General features: G+C 43.5%; 1 protein-coding gene across 1 annotated transcript in view; it reads right to left on the reverse strand.

Annotated features, from left to right (window-relative positions):
• Positions 1 to 13,158, reverse strand: part of SLC6A3 (solute carrier family 6 member 3) — a 126,023-nt gene extending 112,865 nt beyond the window's left edge. The window contains exon 1 of the mRNA XM_083188114.1: positions 12,911 to 13,158. The gene's annotated coding sequence lies outside the window, so the exon portion shown is untranslated. The remainder of the gene's footprint in view (positions 1 to 12,910) is intronic.
• Positions 13,159 to 22,162: the final 9,004 nt, after the last annotated feature.

Here is a 22,162-nt window from a genome sequence, read left to right on the forward strand (position 1 = left end):
TGACTGCTCTGACCGTAAAGAATTTTTTTCATCTTATTTCGGTACTTATGTAGTATCTGGGCTGCCGATTTCTAAATCGGGTACATCGCATCGCATCGCATGCGACCATCGGATGCGATGCGATGCGATGCGATGCGATGACCCGATTTTTCCATAGGAATCAATGTTAAAATGGACTGAGTCCATTTTAACATGGAATTCAATGGGAAAAAGGGGTCCTTTTCATACCCCTACTATCCAAGTGGGCATGGAGTTGGATATAAACCTGTGGCGAGCGTAGCGAGCCACCGAGCCCGAAGCGTGGCGAGCGTAGCGAGCCCCGCGAGGGGACACAGAATACCGTCCCCTCGCGGGGCTCGCTTCGCTCGCCACGCTTCGGGCTCGGTGGCTCGCTGCGCTCGCCACAGGTTTATATCCAACTCCATGCCCACTTGGATAGTAGGGGTATGAAAAGGACCCCTTTTTCCCATTGAATTCCATGTTAAAATGGACTCAGTCCATTTTAACATTGATTCCTATGGAAAAATCGGGTCATCGCATCCGATGGTCGCATGCGATGCGATGCGATGCGATGCGATGCGATGCGATATCGCATCGCATCGCATCTGATTGTATGCCTTAACTTAAGGCATACAATCAAAAAATCGGCAGCCCAGATACTACATAAGTACCCTTATTTCTTCTAATCTAAACTCGTGCTCTTGCGTCCTAGATTCATTTCTACCAGAAAAAAAGGGTGTTTGACAGTTCCTTATATTGGCCCCTGATATATTTGTACATGTTGAGCATGTCCCCCCTTAAACGTCTCTTCTCTAGTGTAAATAGTCCCAAATTGCTTAATCTTTCCTCGTAGCTTAAATTCTCCATTCCCCTATTAAGCTTTGTTGCTCTTCTTTGGATTTTTTCTAATCTATGATGTCATTTTTATAGTGTGGGGCCCGGAATTGTACTCCGTATTCGAGGTGTGGTCTAACCAATGATTTGTACAGAGGCATAATTACTTTTGAGTGCCCAGTTTCAATGCCCCTTTTAATACATGCTAGATTTTTATTGGCCTTTTTTGTTGCTATATTACATTGAGCACTACACCCCAGTTTGTTGTCTGTTTGGAATCCTAGATACTACTTGAGTACTGAATTACCCAATTATAACTAGCACACTGGTTATGTCTCCCAAGGTGCATGACCTTGCATTTGTCCACATTGAACCTCATCTTCCACTTTTTGCCCACTCATCTAGATTGTCAAGATCAAGCGTGGTGACATCTTCTAATGATTTAATAACTCTGCTCCATTTTGTATCATCCGCAAAGATGGATACATTGCTAAGTAACCGCATCCCAATATCGTTAATAAAAATGTTAAATAAAATGGGCCCTAGAACCGAACCCTGTGGCAATCCACTTAGTACTGGTATCACATTTGATACAGCACTGTTCACAACCACTCTTTGTTCTCTATTACACAGCCAGTTCCCTACCCATCTACAGATATTTGCTCCTAATCACAGGTCCTCCATTGTATTTATCAACCTCTTGTGTGGTACTGTGTCGAAGGCTTTAGAAAAAATCTAGAAAAATCACATCTACAGTATTTCCATTATCAAGGTTTTTGCTAACCTCTTCATTAGAAACCAAGTAGATTGGTTTGGCATGAACGATTTTTCATGAACCCATGCTGATTATTACTGAGTAAACTATGAAGGTATAAATATTCCTGGATACCATCTCTTAAAAATCCTTCCAATAGTTTACCCACTATTGATGTTAAACTAACAGGTCTGTAATTAGCGGGATCCTTCTTTTTTCCTTTTTTGAATAATGGCACTACCTCTGCTATTCTCTAGTCTTTTGGTACCCTTCCTGATGATAGTGAATTATCAAAGATATAATGTAAAGGGGTAGCTAGTTCCTCCCTTAATTCCATTAGTACCCTAGGACGAATCCCATCTGGCCATGGTGATTTAGTTGTCTTGATTTTGCTGAGCCTCAATATTATTTCGTCGGTCGAGAAATTAATATTGAGGTCCGGCTTGTTCATCCCATTTTTGGTATGTGTGCGTTCTACAGTCTGCTCTCCCTTAGTAAACACTGATGAGAACAACTCATTTAACAGTTCTGCTTTTCCCTTATCCTCTGTAAAACTTTTTCCAGTGATATCGGTTAGTGGGCCTATGTTCTCCTTAATTATACTGTATGTTTACTATTTATGTATTTAAAAAACTTCTTGGGGTTAGTTTTGCTTTCAGTGGCTATGCGCACTTCATAATCCCTTTTAGCTACTTTGATAACCCCTTTGCAAATTTTGTTTGATTCTTTATTTTGGTGAACGCCTCCTCATTTAAGTTTTTTATAGAATTTAAATGCTCTTGTTTTATTGTTGATTGCTGATCTAACTTTTTTGTCCAACCATGGTGGCTTTTTTTTTTATTGAATTTACCCTTATTTACTTTAGGAATGTATTTAATAGTTAATGATTCGAGTACATTTTTTTAGAGTATCTCACATTTCCTCAGCATTTGTCCCCTCAAAAACCATTTCCCACACAATTCTTTTAAGGGCTTCTTTGAATAATTTGAAGTTAGCTTTTCTGAAGTTTAGTATTTTTGCAGATCCTTTATGATATAATTTACTGAAGTTGATTTCCAGTGAAACCATATTGTGGTTCCCTAGATGTTCAATTACTTTTGTGTTTGAAACTAGAGTAGAAAGAGAAGTGGGGGCCCCTGGTGCGCAACTGAGCAAGAAGACAAGTACATTAGAGTAGAGCTACAAGGTGGGGGTTGGAACCGCACTGACAAGTAATAATCAAGTAGCAATTTATGGAGAAACCAATATTAAGACTATGACGAGTGTATTCTAATAGTCATGTGATTGGTGGTGCACCCACGGTTTCAGTATAGCAACTGAAGAAATATTTTTTGTTTGCTCAAGAGAGGGCAAACACAAAAAAGAAAAAAGGCTTTGTGGGCGCACTCTTATTTATGTATATATATATATATATATATATATATATATATAGTTAATTTAAAACATAGCTTTTAATTCGATCTGTTAATATAAGATAGCAGAATTTTTTTAAAGAATTTTTGTAGAGAAAAGTGTGATAGAAATATATCAGGTTAGGTACCAATTAATAATGGCAAAAAGGGTTTTTGCATAAAAATGTTGTGTGATGGTCCTATTGGCTTTTCACACTTTATTCTCCATTCAGCGCATCACGTCCTTATCGACATTGATATATGGACAATGCGACTTTGGGCGAAAATGAATGGTATGGGTCCCTCTTCGGTTTAAATAACCCGTAGGCAGGGGCGTAACTACACTAAGGCAGCCACCGCCACCGCTTGGGGGAGCGAGTGGCAGCGCTGTCTGTGTGGGCGCCGGCATCCAGCACTTTATACTGCCGCTGCCCACCCCGCCCGCCGCCCGCGCTGGTGGCACCCATATTGATGTGACGCGCTGGCGTCACACCGCGCTCCCCCTCCCTCTCCCCCGCCCTGCGCTGCCCTCCTCCCGAGTCCGTACAGAGCAGGGCTGGCGTCTAGGCTGAGGGAGCTGCAGCGCGCAGCTCCTCTCATCATCTCCCTTCCCATGGGGCTTAGCAGCAGATCCGGGGCTGGACGCGGCCAGAGGCAGAGCTGGGCTGGCTGGAGGAAGAGACGGGCTGGCTGGAGGAAGAGAGGGGCTGAACGGAGGCAGAGACAGGCTGGGCAGAGACATCCTCCTGACTGACAGCTGGTCTGAATAGCGGCTGGTGGTGGAGCAGCGCGGGCATCTTTAATCCTGGATGGGTGAGCTTAAAGTACATGTCGGCTGTGTGTACTGTAGTGTATGTATATTGTGTGAGTCTTTATGCTGCAGCTGTGTGTATGGATGTGTGCACCTGCTGTGTGTATGTATGCTAAAGTTTGTTTGTGCATGTGGGTGTCTCCTGTGTGTGTGTGCAGGGCCGGCCCTAGGCATAGGCATTAGGCATACTAGGCAATTGCCTAGGCCCTAGGGGCGGCAACGTCCTTTACTATTGGTGGCCAGGGCAACCTCTGCAAAGCAGGGAGGAGCAGTACTGAAGAGGCTCTCTCCCTGCTGTGATTATGATGCCCCCCCCCGGTAGGTACCTTGCGGGGATCGGTGCTGCGCTGGGTCCCTTTGGCGGATGTGAGGTCAGCAGTGAGGTCCCTGCGGCGGATGGGAATTGGGAACTACTAGTCCCCATCCGCCGCAGGGACCTCGCTGCGGACTTCACATCCACTGCAGGGACCGGGTGCCTATAACACAGGGCCGTATTTCTGCTGCTGGGTCTCCACCAGAAGACAGCCAGGGTCCCGGAGCTTGCTGACCGTGCCAGGAACCGGCCACGCATGGCGTCTCCTGAGGTTGCAGCGCGGAGCACCACTTCCTCCTGCACACTGTTTGGACCGGGTGTCAGCTCATCCAGTGCTCCCCAGACATCAGCAGCCTGCTGCGGGCCCCAGAGCATGGCCACCAGCGAGTACGTAGCTGGGATGCGACTGGCCGGGAGTGGGAGACGGACTGTTCAAATTGTCTAAGCAGGAGCCAGGGGATATCATAAGGTAGTGGTCTGAATGTGCCTTGACTTGTAGTGTGGTGGGATGTATATATGTATGTGTATGTATATATGTTTGAGAGCGCCAGTGTGTGTAGTATGTATGACAGCGGCAGTGTGTGTTGTATGTATGAATGACAGCGGCAGTGTGTGTAGTATGTATGAATGACAGCGGCAGTGTGTGTTGTATGTATGAATGACAGCGCCAGTGTGTGTAGTATGTATGAATGACAGCGGCAGTGTGTGTAGTATGTATGCATGACAGCGGCAGTGTGTGTAGTATGTATGCATGACAGCGGCAGTGTGTGTAGTATGTATGCATGACAGCGGCAGTGTGTGTAGTATGTATGCATGACAGCGGCAGTGTGTGTAGTATGTATGCATGACAGCGGCAGTGTGTGTAGTATGTATGCATGACAGCGCCAGTGTGTGTAGTATGTATGAATGACAGCGGCAGTGTGTGTAGTATGTATGCATGACAGCGGCAGTGTGTGTAGTATGTATGAATGACAGCGCCAGTGTGTGTAGTATGTATGAATGACAGCGCCAGTGTGTGTAGTATGTATGCATGACAGCGGCAGTGTGTGTAGTATGTATGCATGACAGCGCCAGTGTGTGTAGTATGTATGCATGACAGCGGCAGTGTGTGTAGTATGTATGCATGACAGCGCCAGTGTGTGTAGTATGTATGCATGTTAGCGGCAGTGTGTGTAGTATGTATGCATGACAGCGGCAGTGTGTGTAGTATGTATGCATGACAGCGTCGGTGTGTGTAGTATGTATGCATGACAGTGTCGGTGTGTGTAGTATGTATGCATGACAGCGGCAGTGTGTGTAGTATGTATGTATGAATGACAGCGCCAGTGTGTGTAGTATGTATGAATGACAGCGGCAGTGTGTGTAGTATGTATGCATGACAGCGGCAGTGTGTGTAGTATGTATGTATGAATGACAGCGTCGGTGTGTGTAGTATGTATGAATGACAGCGCCAGTGTGTGTAGTATCTGTGGTAGAAGATGGTGCTATCTGTGTCCTGGGGAGAGGGGATGTAAAATGGAGGTAGATTTTAACCTCCATTTTACATTTTAATTTGATTGCTCTGCATCAGATGAAAACATTCCAAAGTGCACTAGTGGATGGGGCCTTAACACTTGAAGAGACCCCCTCCCACCACATAACAGAATTTAGCATTATGCTGTAATGTGAATTTTTGCACAATCTGGGTGCCATAACGTGAATTTTGGATCATTTTGTATGGCATAACGTGAATTTTGACTCATTCCATGTGATTTTTGGCTTATTCTATGTGGCATAATATGAACTTTAGCACATTGTGTGGCATAATGTGACTTTTGGCTCAATCTGTGCGGCATAATATGTAAGGGGCAAGTATAAGGGGCCTGCTATTGGGTTGCATGATGTGTAAAAGGGGTATATGGTGTGCTACAATACATTGAAAGACACACCCCCTTTTGAGTGACCACACCTTCTATTGCTGGAGTGCGCCCCTCGAATATTTGCTGGAAGTGTTAAGTGGTGCCCCAGCTGATATAATTGCCCACCCGTGGTATGTACATGTATAAAATGTCATTAACCAGCATGTTATTTTTGGTGTCTAACCACTAAAGTTTGATGGTATTATCACCTGCTAGGGGGCACCAACAAAAATCTTGCCTGGGGCATCAAATTGGATAAGTAATTGTAAAAAGTAAGTACAGACATTCCTCACTTAACGACCAGGTTCCGTTCCTACGACCCGGTCGTTAAGCGAATTGGTTGTTAAACGAGCCTATATAAAACCCCTTAAGACTTCTGAGACGCTGGTCGTTAAACAGGCTGGGCAGGTCGTAACTGCGAGAGGGTAGGCGGGCCGGTCGTAAATCAGAGCAGACGGGGTCGTAAGTCTGAGGAGTCACAGCACGGACGCTAAACGAAGGCACAGGTCGTAAGTCCGGGTGGTCGGTAAACAGGTAGGTCGTTAAGTGAGGAATGTCTGTAAGTAAAAGTATACAAATTGTAAGTATACTGTGTATACAGTATATGCTACTGTATACAGTATGTGTGTATGTATGTATGTACAGGTATACAGTATGTATATTCACCAACTACCAGTAGGCAACATGCTGTGAGTTTTATTATTAAGATAAATCTCTTTGGAGTGCTGGCTACTGTTGTCACTGAATAGAATATATATATATATATATATAAATATGTGTGTGTGTACGTTAGGGATACACTCAGGGTAACCCTCTCCCCCAATCCCTCTAACCCTTCTCCCCACGCAGCCTGAACCTATCCCTCCCCTCTAGTGCTTACCCGTGAAGCCACTCCCCTATTGTTTTGGCTTGAGCACCCACCAGCAAAAACATAAATCGGCACCTATGGTCCCACCGACCGTCGAGTCAACTGGTGGCTGGCTCAGCCCACCCATATCAATGCTCGTCTGGCCGGCTCACGATGTGACGTGCTGGCGTCACACCATGCTCTCCCCCGCCCTGCGCTGTACTCCTCCTGAGTCAGTACAGCGCAGGGCGGGGGAGAGCGCGGTGTGATGCCAGCACGTCACATCCCAAGCCGGCAGAGTACAGGAGGAGGCAGGAGAAGATGCAGCCGGGACCCACAGCCACTTGCTGAAGGAGAAGGGGGCACAGGAGCAGGGGCGCCGGAAGGTCTGCTCCCTAATGTGATGCCCTGCTTCCCACTGCAGCCTCCACGGGGCAATGGCCGCTGCCTCTACGGTACACTGATTGTCTAAATGATTGCTGTCCTTATCTCTGCTGTCTTTATCTCTCTCTGCTGTCCTTATCTCTCTCTCTGCTGTCCTTATCTCTCTCTCTGCTGTCCTTATCTCTCTCTCTCTGCTGTCCTTATCTCTCTCTCTCTCTGCTGTCCTTATCTCTCTCTCTCTCTGCTGTCCTTATCTCTCTCTCTCTCTCTCTGCTGTCCTTATCTCTCTCTCTCTCTCTCTGCTGTCCTTATCTCTCTCTCTCTCTGCTGTCCTTATCTCTCTCTCTCTCTGCTGTCCTTATCTCTCTCTCTCTCTCTGCTGTCCTTATCTCTCTCTCTGCTGTCCTTATCTCTCTCTCTGCTGTCCTTATCTCTCTCTCTCTCTCTCTGCTGTCCTTATCTCTCTCTCTCTCTCTCTCTCTCTCTCTGCTCTTTCTGCTGTCCCGCTCTCCCATGTCTTTTCTCTTTCTGTTGTCCTTTTGTCTCTTTCCACTCTTAGTGAGTACATGCATCCTGGCAAAATATATATATATATATTTTTTTTTTGTGTGGGAGGGGGGGGGGGGGGCGCCACAAATTTTTTAGCAGGGGGGAGCAAAATTTATAGTTACGCCACTGCCCGTAGGGATATGTGTTGCCCCAGCAACTATTGTGATGGTATTCTTGCAGCTTGTATTGCTTATGCAGTAGGCGTGTCCAGTACAATTTAATTAGGGATACCTCTATTGATACCACACCAGGGGTTCTTCTGGGGTCACCCACAGGAATACTAGTCTGGCCCGTCACTGCTTAGCTTCCAAGTTTGGGAAGTTTTTGGGCAGTTCCAGTGAGGTATGGTGGTATTTTATTGAGGATTTCCTCAATAAAATACCACCATACCTCACTGGAACTGCCCAAAAACTTCCCGAACTTAGAAGCTAAGCAGTGACGGGCCAGACTAGTATTCCTGTGGGTGACCCCAGAAGAACCCCTGGTGTGGTATCAATAGAGGTATCCCTAATTAAATTGTACTGGACACGTCTACTGCATAAGCAATACAAGCTGCAAGAATACCATCACAATAGTTGCTGAGGCAACACATATCCCTACGGGTTATTTAAACCGAATAGGGACCCAAACCATTCATTTTCGCCCAAAGTCGCATTGTCCATATATCAATGTCGATAAGGACGTGATGCGCCGAATGGAGAATAAAGTGTGAAAAGCCAATAGGACCATCACACAACATTTTTATGCAAAAACCCTTTTTGCCATTATTAATTGGTACCTAACCTGATATATTTCTATCACACTTTTCTCTACAAAAATTCTTAAAAAAAATTCTGCTATCTTATATTAACAGATCGAATTAAAAGTTATGTTTTAAATTAACTATATATATATATACATAAATAAGAGTGCGCCCACAAAGCCTTTTTTCTTACTTGTGTTTGCCCTCTCTTAAACAAACAAAAAACATTTCTTCAAGTACATTAGAGTATCTAGTTTGATAAATAGATGCCCCACAGATCCTCAACTGGCAGCTTCATGAAATGGTACCCGGAAAATGCCACTGTCAATGTCTACAGTTAAGAGGTGACTCCGGGATGCTGACCTTCTAGGCAGAGTGGCAATGAAAAAGCCAAGTCATAGACTGGATAATAAAAGGAAAAGATAGATATGGGCAAAATAACACAGACATTAGGCAGAGGAAGATTCGAAAAAAGTGTTATGGACAGAGAAAACGAAGTTTGAAGAGTTTGGATAACACAGAAGAACATTTGCAAAAGCAAAGTTTGAAGGACAAAATTATTAGTTCAAATACAAATCATTATTTCTAACATATCAATGTATTGACTATATGTTCTATTCATTTCGTAAGTCATTTGATAAATAAATGTCAGTTTTCATGTAAAACATGAAATTGTCTGGGTGACCCCAAACTTTAGAACGGTAGTGTATACATATATCATAGAACAATACTCTGAACTATTGGGCAACCTCTTTGCTTTGAGGTCAGAGACTAGGACACATGGACATGTGTTCAGACTAGAGGAAAAAAAATCCTGCACCCTTAAAAGAAAAGGTTTTTTTACATTCAGGGCAATAAGAGTATAGATCTCTCCTCCAGAAGAGGTGGTGAAAGCAGATACATTGAATACATTTAAAATAACATGTTCAGGAGCATAAAGGTTAAACCATGTAAAAAAAAAAAAAAGTAAAACAAAGAATGCTCCGAAGTCTTCTCAATAGTAATAAATTAAATTAACCATACAATATTCTTGGTATTCAGTATGAAATAGCAAATGAATAGATAGACTCTATATCAGGGCTGGACAACACCGGCCCTCCAGATGTTAATGAACTACACATCCCAGGATGCTTTGCATTAGTTTTGCTATGTGGCCATGCTGAAACTGATGCATGGCATGCTGGGATGTGTAGTTCATCAACATCTGGAGGGTCGGTGTTGCCCAGCCCTGCTCTATATGGTTGAAATGAAAAAAGGTCAACAGGGTCAAATATTGACAGTAAAAAAAAGTCGACTGTGTCCATGGTCGACAAAGTTAAAAAGTCAACATGAAAATAGTTGGCACAAAAGGGCAGACAAGTTTTTTTGGGCCAAAATTCTGTCCATTTCACAGTGTGTGTGTGTGTGTGTATGTGACCATTATTGGTGAAAACGTAGACCCTTCCGTGCTTGCTATGCTTCGGCAAGGTGCTGCACTCCACTGCTGCGTTGATTGGCACAGGTTACTGTTCGCAATCAAGTCAACATGGATGGTAAAGGAAGCAAAAGTAGAAATGAAATAAAAATGAAATAGAAATAAAGTTGAAAAAAATGTGTTGACCATTTGTGTGTTTACCATTGTCATGTTGACCTTTTGAACTTGCTGACATTTGACCATGGCTACCAAAATATTAGCGCAACAAGGATATGCAAGGATATGCAGCCCAAGTATCTCGAACTAGTGTTTGTCAATCACCATACATAAGCTCATGTGAAAAAAGAATATAGTGTAACAATGATGGCGCTCCCTTTTGAATCAACCCACACAACAACAATTTTGGTGATGTTAATAGAGATAAATGATACAATGGCCTTTTACATCTTAGAGTAGCATTAACTCCTTCACTTGTTTCTCCATAAGATCATTCTATATGCCTGAAAAAGACACCAGTCTCCTTTCCCCATATGCCCAGGGCTAATAGGAGACCATCAAGCAGAAAAGATAGAACAATGATAGTGCAGCACCTTTGATAAACAAAAAGGTTTCATTTATACAATGCACTTACAAAATGAAGATGAGAAAAATGCATAATCCTAGCACACAGCAACAGTGCAAAGGACTTAATCCAGTTCCTATTTGGTTGGTAAGAAGTGAGAACTTTTCACCATGCCCACATATTGCCCATATGGGGTCGACATACATTTTATACTGTTTAACTAGACAATGTATCTCAATTGACAGGAGCCCTTTAAATACATATACACAGCGAGCCTCTACAATGTCCTACCTCCCCGCTAACCTAGCCATACAGTACTTCTAGTTTTCATTTTAGCCAATGTTTATGTTATACTGGGGCAGATGTATTAAGCCTTAACAAGAGATAAATGCAAGGGTGATAAAGAGAGATAAATGTCCAGCCAATCAGCTCCTAACTGACTTTTTTCAAACACAGGCTGTAACATGGCAGTTAGCAGGTAATTGGCTGGACGTTTATCTCTCCTTATCACACTTGTATTTATCTCTTGTTAAAGCTTAATACATCTGCCCCATAGTCACTAAATGAGTTCAAATTCAGAAAGTAGCATCAACATCACTAATTAGTTGCATTTACTGTACTGTAATCTAAATTGGATCCTAATTTTTCTAGTTCTTCAATCATTAGGCCAGATGTATTAAGCTTCAAAAGTGATAAAATGGAGAGTGATAAACAGCCAGCCAATCAGCTCCTACCTGCCATGTCACAGGCAGGGTTTGAAAAATAACAGAGAGGAGTTTATTTGCTGGTGGTTTATCACTCTCCATTTTATCACTTTTGAAGCTTAATACATCTGGGCCATTGTACAGTATGTAAACACGACCTTCTGTATGTATGCAGTTATAGCACCATTTACACTTTCCAAATAAAGTTAACAGCTGCAAAATATTACCTTCGGTATATTATGTTAAATTCAACCGGATTGCAATTGAAAATTTTCGATACCATGTTATTTGTTTGGTTCTTGGTATTTCCACTGAATAGTAGGGGAAAAAATATGTTCACTTATATGTGAAGTTAAATACTTTGAAATATTCAGATTTAAATATTGATAGCTTATTCTTCATTTAACAAACATATAGGAGTTAATGATGGATTATATAAAGTTCTTTCACTTCTACATAACTGGGGGGAGGGGAAGTATAACAAGAATTGTGTATGTACCTGGTTAGGGAGGACTATTACACCAAATAATTACTAATATTGTGTATCGACATAAACTGGCCAGTTATTACAGAACTATTAATACTGAATGAAAAGACGTTTCAGGACTATTTACTGGTGAACAGCGACCGTCAGCATCTCCCAACTGTGACACAGACTTCACCCAGTGAGACCGCTAAACACTATCCACACCATCCACAGTAATAATCCATGAAAGTACAAATCACATATGGAATTACAGTAGTCAGCAATAATACATATGTGACATATTCCACCAGTAATTGCATAGTATATTACATAATTACACAATAATAAACTTATTGTTGTGTTATACAGTTACTTTAAAATGTACAAATTCATTGAGAGGTGATCCAAAAATATTATTTATTCTGATTTATAATTTTATATATAAAATAAATATTACCAAATGGAAATTTTTTAAAGCAATACACATTCCTTTTCAATGTAATTAGAACAGATAATAATAATTATTAATATTATTATCATTATTATTTTAGAAAACGACTATAAAAAAACTGTAAATGCCAGCCTGACATTTTGTAAATCAATTTGGTTACAAGGGCAGTCTGTAGCTGTCATTAGTGCTGCCGGGCTCAAGCTCCCAGTATAGCACGGGGAGGAAATCAGCAATCAGTGATACCACCTGCAGAGTGAGATCAGCCGGCCTTATACAGTAACTACTGCAGATAGACGAAGTTGTACTGAATGCATGGCAGCTATTGTAACTATCACATAAATAAAAGAGCTACTGTACAGTATTTACTGCTCTATATTAAATAGTAAAATTACATGTTTCACTCACTTTCTCTACAAGATACCTACAGTGCATTTGTTGCTAAACTGTCCAGAAAAAAGTTTTGCAACGTGATATAATACAGTATGGCTGCAGCAACAGTTTATACCAAGGGTATCTGGCAAATAAAAGTAAACTTGTCAATAAAGTATCATATATGAAGCAGATATAATGAACAATACAAATACCACATTGACAATATACTGTACTAAGGTTATGATTTCCTAGCCTTAGGTTTAGCAGGTTTGTATATTAAATGTAAAGTGTGTGTAAAATAAATATTACAACGTTTATAGCAATAATTTTGCAATGCCAACTATTTTACCATATTGAATTAATATGGAACCTTTTACAGATTGGCAAATAAAAAAAAGAAAAGAAAAATATTACTTACTTTGTTTAAATTTAAAGCATTGACTTTAAAGAATATTTGAAATGTTGCAGCTTTTATCAGACAGTGACATTCTTCGGATTGAAGGTCGCCTGTGCTGGAATAATTCTGGTTATGATCTTCTCATACTGTACTGAGGATCCTCCTTGTTGGTTGGGGAGATCAGGATGTGCCTTGAACTCTACAAAAAGCCAGACTGACTGGTGTGAGGATCTGCTGCTTAGGCTATTGGCAGTGATGAGCTGCTAGAACATAATAGGCACTAGCCCTCCCTCATCTGCTCATCCCTACAATGATTCTTCAGCTCAACCCAAAATCAACAGAAACCAACCTATGCCCTCTCTATTTTATTCCTTTCTCAAATAGGCACTTGCTGGATATTGGTCCTTTCATGCTGATAATGGCATTTTCCAGTTCCAGTGAAAAATATGATTGTTGGGATCAATAAATCAATGTATTTCATATATTGCTATTTTTTATTAGTGGACATTGCTGGTTTTTTTTTCTTTCAAAGCATTACTGAGTGCTAGGAAAATCCTTACCTGAGATTAGCTACAAGTGTTTGCTGGCATTTTATACATGTAGTCTTTAAAAAAAAAAAAAAAAAAAAAAAAAAAGATTCATACTTTTACTTACACATGCCGTTAAAATACTACAGTATATTCACATTATAACAAAACAGTAGTAGACGAGATTTATTTTTATAAAGGGACTAACAAGGCATCTGTCAATCAATATACCTACTAATGTATTTTAGAAGAAAACATGTACCATCAAGTTCAAATGTTAAAACTAGATCTGTCTGCTCCATGTAAACTTTGTTACAAAACTATTTATTTCTAGGGCTAGATTTGAGGCCAGAAATAGGCTGTGTAGCAAATTTATATTCTGCAGCAGAGCCGCTGATTTATGTTTTTGCTGGTGAGTGCTCAAGGGGGCATGTTGGCTGGGTCCCAGCAGCGGATGGGCAATCAGCGGTGGGGTCCGTGCGGTGGATGGGAACTAGGAGCAGTATTAATACCGCTCTTAGGGGGTTATTCTAGTTCACTCTTTCTTAGATGGACAAAACCATGTGCACTGCAAGGGGCAGATGTTACTTGTGCAGAGAGAGTTAGATTTGGGTGGGGTTTTACTTCAAAGTGAGATCTATATTGCAGTGTAAAAATAAAGCATCCAGTATTTACCCTGCACAGAAACAAAATAACTCACCCAAATCTAATTCTCTCATTACATGTTACATCTGCCCCCCTGCAGTGCACATGTTTTTTTCCATCTAAGAAGGATTTTGTCAGAAAGAGTGAACTACAGTAGAATAAGGCCCTTAGTTCCCATTCACCACAAGGACCCCGCCGTTGACTTCCCCTCCACTTGAGGGACCCCGCCGCTGACTGTGTTTTCAGACTCGGTGGCACAGGTTGGTGGCGAGTTGCGGGTGAGTGCCGGCCATGTCCTGTGGGTGCTTATAATTTTTTATGGGTGCTCGGGACCAGGAGCACCCACTGTTTCGATGCCTATGTTCTGCAGAGAGGCGAAAGGATCTGTGATGTTGTTGGTAACCTGCACATGTGCAGGATCAGAACTGTGTATTGTGTACTGCAAGATTGCTTGCTTTGACCCCTTATTGGCAGCATGATAGACATACATGGAAGGACAAGCCATGGTGATCCAAAATGTTTTGAATAGATCCGAAATAGAGGATAATAATATATAATGAGTGCAGGGAATCGGTACATCTATCAGAATGAACTTAGGTCTACAGTCATTAGGTCGACCCCATTAGGTCGACTGGCTGGAAGGTCGACCTGATTTAAGGTCGACATGGGCCAAGGTCGACATGACTTAAGGTCGAATTTGCATAAAGGTCGACATGAGGAAGGTCGACTGGTCATAAGGTCGACATGGGTTTTTTGCTGTTTTTTGATCCGAATGTCGACACAGTCGACATGGACACAGTTGGCAATGAGAATCGGACCCTCGCATCGTTCGCTTCGCTCGCAATGCATCGGGCAGGGCTTTAATAACCTCCTCCACGCCCTAGTGGATGGTAGGGCATGAAATACCGCCTGTCGGCACATGTCGGCTCAAAAAACAGTGAAAAACTCCATGTCGACCTTATGACCAGTCGACGTTCCTCATGTCGACCTTTATGCAAATTCGACCTTAAGTCGTGTCGACCTTGACCCATGTCGACCTTAAGTCAGGTTGACCTTCCTGCCAGTCGACCTAGTGGGGTCGACCTAATGACTGTAGACCTAAGTTCATTCTAATAGATGACCGCTTCCCGAGTGCAGAATATGCAGTACACATGGTCTGTATATACTGTGCCATCACTGCATCACTTCAGAAATCACATGGAAAATGGTGTGTGTGTGTGTGTGTGTGGGGGGGGGGGGGGGGGGGGGTTAGTGGGTGAGAGGGAGGGAGCATGGAGACTAATCAAAGGCACCTTATTCTCTCTCTTATAGCCCCATGATCCTGGATAGGACTGGTATAAATGCACTCTGAAATAACAATGGCGATGAAACAGAAGAGTACAGATAGGGGTGTACTCATAAAACTCATGGTGAAGCAGGTAGGATTGTGTAACAATCACCAGCAGTTGCAGGGTCTGTGTGAAGCGGGTGTGGCTAAATGACCAGTTTATGCCATTGAGCTATGCCTCTGCACTGCGGGCCCATCAGTTATGGTTGTTTCCCTGCGTTGGGGTCGGGCATAAGGACAAGACACTTTGGCCCCACCCCCAAGTAGCTTGACGTTTCTTCTATCCAAAAGTCTTAAAAAGTAGGTAAGTATGTAAAATAGGGCGATGAATCACTGTCAATGTATCTCCGGCCTGTTCACCTGTCTTCTAGTACGGTTATCGTGTCAGTACCTCAATCCTGCTTTTTTTTTGTTTGTTTTGGTTAGTAAGGGCCAGATGCATCAAGCTTCAAAAAGTGATACAGTGGAGGGTGATAAACATCCAGCCAATCAGCTCCTACCTGTCATTTATCAAACCCAGCCTGTAACATGACAGTTGGTTTTTATCACTCTCCACTTTATCACTTTTGAAGCTTGATACGGGATGCAGTTAAAATCCCGGAGGTCGGGATCCCGGCGTTCAGAATCCCGACCGCCGAAATGCCGACACATTCTCCGTCCTGGGGTGTCCACGACACCCCTGGAGGGAGAATAAATTAGTGTGCCGAGCGTAGCGAGGCACCGGGCCCGCTGCGTGGCGAGCGCAGTGAGCCCGCAAGGGGGGGGGCGATCCACGTCCCCCCCTTGTCGGCATTTCGGCTGTCGGGATTCCGAACGCCGGGATCCCGACCGCCGGGATTCAATACTGAATCCCTTGATACATCTGGCCCTATTAGTCTGTGACTCAGGGGGGAGTGATAAAGGTCTTCACAAGAATAAAACACGTTGACAAGAGAGGAGTGTGAACAGCCAAGAAATAATTTTTCCATCATCCACATCCATAACCCATTCTGTATGTATATTATATTATGGAACTATTGTTTTTATGGACTTTTCTACTTATTTAAATCATGTTTAATTGTACTTTGTTTTAACTTGTTTGTTTTATACTAGAACACCATTGTTGATTCCTTTTTGAAATGATAAGAACTCGTTTGATTTGATTTACTTGAGGAATAAGTAATTTTCTTTGATGATACACATACTGTATGTCTGGAATATTAACGGATTTGCTTTGAGTAGGGTACGCCCTTTGACCCCCTTACCATCATATCAAAGGAAACCATTATATGCTTATCCTGCACATACTGAGCAGAGCCAGATTAAGGTCTAAATGGTACACAATACAAAGAAAAAAAATCAGTTTATTTAGACGCACTCCACATCCACACAGTCTAATGCGACTTAAAAACACAGTTGTGTGATACCTTAAAGGTGTATATTTTAATAAATTGTTACACTTAACTCTATAGCTAACAGGCCATCAACTTTAGTCTTTGTTGTGTAATTTTATAAATTATGTGTGACCTGATAGTCTAATACCCTGTGACAGGGATTGATATAGCGAAAATTATTAAAAAAAGAAAATAGTAGGTATAGGGAAAAAGAAAATTAGAAAGATTAAAATTGATCTCTGTAGTCCGTTTATATCAATATTAGGAGGAAGGCTTTCTTGATGCCTTATTCAATTAGATGTGCCAAATGTATATATTCATATATAGATGCTATATAGCTTTAATCAGAAAGAGGTGTATGTCAGGTCTGATCCCAATTCTTCTGATGAATATGGGTCTCTCCGTGAGCTTATCCTCTGTTCTACTCAGTGTGTATGTCTCTCATTTGCAACATTTATGTTTCTGTATTTATGCACAGGCTAGGTATTTGGTAACTTGCACAAAAGTCTATTGCAAGTGCAATTGTATCCTATGTTGTTTTAGACTGGTCTATCTGTCATGCCCCTTTCCCACTGCAGCCTTAAAACGGTATTTTGCCGATTTTTGAGGGCAAAATACCATTTAAGGCTGCAGTGGGAAAGCGCCAGAGTTGAAATACCGTTTAAAGTTAAACGGTATTTCAACCCGTTTTCAGAGCAGGGTTTTGCACGGTAATCTACCGTTTAAGATGCAATGGGAATGCATCTTTAAACGGTAGAGATGATTGCTGATTTTTTTCAGCAATCATCTCCGTGTGTGTACGCTGCCGGGCTGAAAGATTAACCACTTTCAGCCCGGCGGTACGCCCCGCTGCCCCCCGCCCCCCCCCTCCCCCTCGCCCCCGTCCTGTTATACCCCTTTTACACCTTTTACACGGGTCCCGTGTAAATGGCGGTGTACATGGTCCCGCTGCAGGTGCAGGCACCCGCAGCGGGTCCACAGCGTGCAGCGCTGGGCAAGATTTACCCAGGTGCTGCGGGAGGAGGGGGGTCCCTGCTGCTGCTGAGGGGAGAGGGGGTACCTGTCAGCCTGACACGGCGCTGCCGCTGCTGTATCTCCCCCCCGGCGGCCGCTGCCGCTGCTGTATCTCCCCCCCGGTGGCCGCTGCCGCTGCTGTATCTCCCCCCCCGGCGGCCGCTGCCGCTGCTGTATCTCCCCCCCGGCGGCCGGTTCTTGCGGCGGATGTACAGTCAGTGTCGGCGGTCCCTCTGGCGCAGGGGAAATAGTACTTATTTCCCCTGCGCCAGAGGGACCGCCGACACTGACTGTACATACGCCGCAAGGACCGGCCGCCGGGGGGGAGATACAGCAGCGGCAGCGCCGTGTCAGGCTGACAGGTACCCCCTCTCCCCTCAGCAGCAGCAGGGACCACCCCCTCCTCCCGCAGCACATGGGGACAGCTTCCCCCCTCTACCCCCACAGCACCCGGGGACAGCTTCCCCCCTCTACCCCCTCCAAGCTGCCTGTCTATCCTTGTTGATAGATATATATCTATCTATATATATATATCAACAAGGAAAGACAGGCCTGACCCATTGTCACAGGCACTAAACGTTTTGAAGAGCTAAAACGTTTTACCTGCAATGGGAATGGTACTTAAATGGCATTTGAAACTGTAATCTGCTGCAGTGGGAATGCTAAATACCATTTAAGATTACCTGTAAACTAAAACGGGTCTGCAGTGGGAAAGCAGCATCAGTCTTATAGTTCCTATTGAAAAATTCACCAGAGTCCTGTTCTTGTGCTTTACAGTGTATACTTTGTAGACAGTAACAATATACTTTACTTTTGATGTTACTACATTCAAATTTATGATAGGTTGTCAGTGTGTCTGGCATAAATTACATTATTCGTATGCAATATAACCATCCCAGGTTTATGTTTTGTATACCTCCCTTACATCAAAACTCAGATAGGAGGTGTGTTTGCCGCCAAGCCTATCACTTTCCCCTTTATATCTGATGTGTCACCATTGTGTACACACTGTGCAATTACAGAATTGTATCATGTGTATGTATATATATATATGCCCTGTGCAGGATTTAAATCAGGTAGTATCCGCACTAAGTGGCTTTATGACATTTATAAATTAATGTCCAGGTATCAAATTTACATTATTATAGTGCACTGTCATATATAGTCGCACAGTGGTAGGTGATGATGTATAGGGTTTTGCCGGGGTATGGTTAACAAATATGTAGTTCATTCAATCTCTATCAAAGATTGTGCTGACCTAAATTTATATACACACTGAGCGATTTGATCTATGTAATAGACAGATCACTGTTTTATTCATCACAGGTTTTACACTCTGAGCCGTTCAATCTTTATAGTGGATACCGCACTGCAGTTATGTCACACACTTTATTATAAATGTTGCAAATTGGTATTTTTCAGCAGGGGTTTTGTTTCAAACAGTGTGTGTCCAATCACTAGTACTAACTCTCACATAGATATGTGTCTAGGATGCTGCCCCTATCAATATCTCTGGGCAGAACATATATTAATCTTATTTCAACACGAGTACTAGTGTGGGTATTCTGCTGTTGAGGCGAGGTGGCAAGCTTTAGCCAGAGTCTGCACACAGCACTATCCGGCTAGGTTACACACACAGCCTCAGCCTGGGTCTGCACACAGCGCTGTCGGGCTGGGTTACACACACAGCCTCAGCCGGGGTCTGCACACAGCGCTATCCGGCTAGGTTACACACATAGCCTCAGCCTGGGTCTGCACACAGCGCTATCTGGCTGGGTTACACACACAGCCTCAGCCGGGGTCTGCACACAGCGCTGTCCGGCTTGGTTACATACTGTACACAACCTCAGCCGGGGTCTGCACACAGCGCTATCCGGCTGGATTACACATACAGAGCCTCAGCCGGAGTCTGCACACTGCATTGTCCGGCTAAGTTACCACGTTGTCAGGCGTTTACTGTGTCACTGACAGCATGTGCCAGCGCTGGTATGGGTGCGCTCTGCTTACAAGGCTCTCCGCTGCTGATAACACACTGCGTGTGGGGGGTAAGCTGACTATACACAATTACAACAAATATACATTTGGCTACATCTTTTAATCGGATTTACAGAGAAACATTGCCGATGCGCATTTCGCCCTTGCAGGCTTTTTCGAGGCTCTACCTAGGTCTACCTACCTAGGGCTTTTTAGGCTCTACCTAGGTCTGCCTACCTAGGGCTTTTTCAGGGCTCTACCTGACATTTTTGCCATCCACAATTTGTAAATTTTCAGTATAAGTTTATGGTGCTGGTCCCTCCCCCTTTCCTAAGGTCTAAATGGGTCTGGAGCTGAAAATGATCAAGGGCCTATTATGCGCAATAATAGGGGTTGTGGCCAGCACCTAATAATGTGGGTGGCATGACCAGTGTTCTGTTTGGGTGGTCTGCATTTGTGTAAATACTTTCAACTAATTATATATCCCTGGAAAAGACAGGGTGCTGGCATAAGAAAAATGCAGGGAGATATATTGGTGGGTGCACTCCAAAGGTGCACCCACAGGATGACGATGTCCTAAGATACTTGTGGGGTGAGGCGGCACTCCAGTCATAAAAAATATACTGAAAGCCGAAACTTGGTAGACAACATTTCAGCACCTTTTATGTGGTCACCTAAGTTTACCACACCATATACCCCTTATACAAATCATGCAACACAATAGTAACCCCCTTATACTGTACTTGCCTCTTACACATTATGCCACATGGAATGAGCCAAAATTCACACCGACTGAGCCAAAATTCACACTATGGCACATGGATTGAGTCAAAATTCACGTTATGCCACACAGATTAAGGCAAAATTCACATTTTGCCACATGGATTGAACCAAAATACACACTATACCAAGCATGTCCAAACAGTGGCCCTCCAGCTGTTGTGAAACTACACGTCCCAGCATGCCTTGACATAGTTTTAGCATTCCCTAATGGCAAAACTGTGGCAATGCATGATGGGACTTGTAGTTTCACAACAGCTGGAGGGACATAGTTTGGACATACCTGCACTATACCAGACAGATTGAGCATTAATACACAATATGCTTCATAAATAGGGGCATTGTGTGCCAAAGGCGCGCATTAAAAATGTACACCATAACCCATTACATGTTAAGCCACACACCATAATGTCCATTACGTATTATGCCAAACACCATAATGCCTATGAAAAATTATGCTACATAAGTGTTGCTTACCTACCTTACCAGGGGTTCCATGTTCATTGCCAGGGGTTGGATGCTCATTGCCAGGGGTTCCATGCTCGTTGCCATGTGGGATTACATGCTCATTGCCAAGGGGGAGTAAATGCTCGTGGTAACTGGGGTACAGCCGCCGCCGGGCAGAAATGACAGCCATTGACAGCCGGGCAGGGAGCACTGCATGTCCTGGCTATTTGAAATAATACCCCATTCACACCAGAAAATGCAGGGATTTACCCGGGAATATGGTCCCAGGATTATGCAGGGACATTCCCGGACTGGCCCATTTTACACCAGCCTAGTCTCTGCATTTTCTGGTGTGAGGGGGAGAGAAAACCACCGCCGCCCCCCCTTTAAACAAACAGCTATATCTTCGGAACTAACTGACCATTTACATGTAGGCTTCAAATGATTTTGGTTCCGTGGAACTGGGCCGTTTGGTTCCAGAGAAATCTGTCCTCAAACATGAACAGCCATGAAATTACATTTCAGAAATGAAAAAAAAATTGGTTTACCCGCAATATCTCTAGAACCAATGAACCCATATGGGCCAGGTATCAGATTGAAGGTTCGACTGAGATCAACCTCGAGCTTCTGTGATGCCGGAGGGGGAACTGGCAGCCGTTGGAACCGGGTGGAGGTCGGAATTAGCGGGTCCCATGTTATTCTATGGGGACAACATTCCAGGTTTGCCTGGCAGTATCTCCGGTTCCCGGGGGGCTAGCGACGCGGGGCTGGGCTCGTTGGAAAACCCTGGCCCTCAGCTAAAAAATGGGCCTATTTGGAGAGTGGGCCTGGAGCTGTAGCTCCATCAGGCCCATTGTTAATCCGGCCCTGATACTGAGTGTGAGTGAGATTATGCCCACCACATAAAGATTTAAAGGGTGAAGGCAGACTCGTATTACACAGTTGATACCCCTTTCACACTGCAGCTCTGAAGCCGATTTTTTAGCCTTGTAAAACAGTTAGAGCTGCAGTGTGAAAGCACCAGTTGTAATTACCGGTTCAAGAAAACCGGTAATTCAAAATGGGTAAAAAGAAGGATCCCCCCTTGCCAGCACTCCCCCCCCCCCCCTCCCCTGGTACTAAGCAGTGCATCCCCTGCCCCTCCTCCCCTAGTAGTAAGCAGCGCAATTTTTTTTAATTAATATGA

This window comes from Crinia signifera, chromosome 5, assembly GCF_055691185.1.
Source record: "Crinia signifera chromosome 5, ASM5569118v1, whole genome shotgun sequence".
Lineage (NCBI taxonomy): Eukaryota > Metazoa > Chordata > Amphibia > Anura > Myobatrachidae > Crinia > Crinia signifera.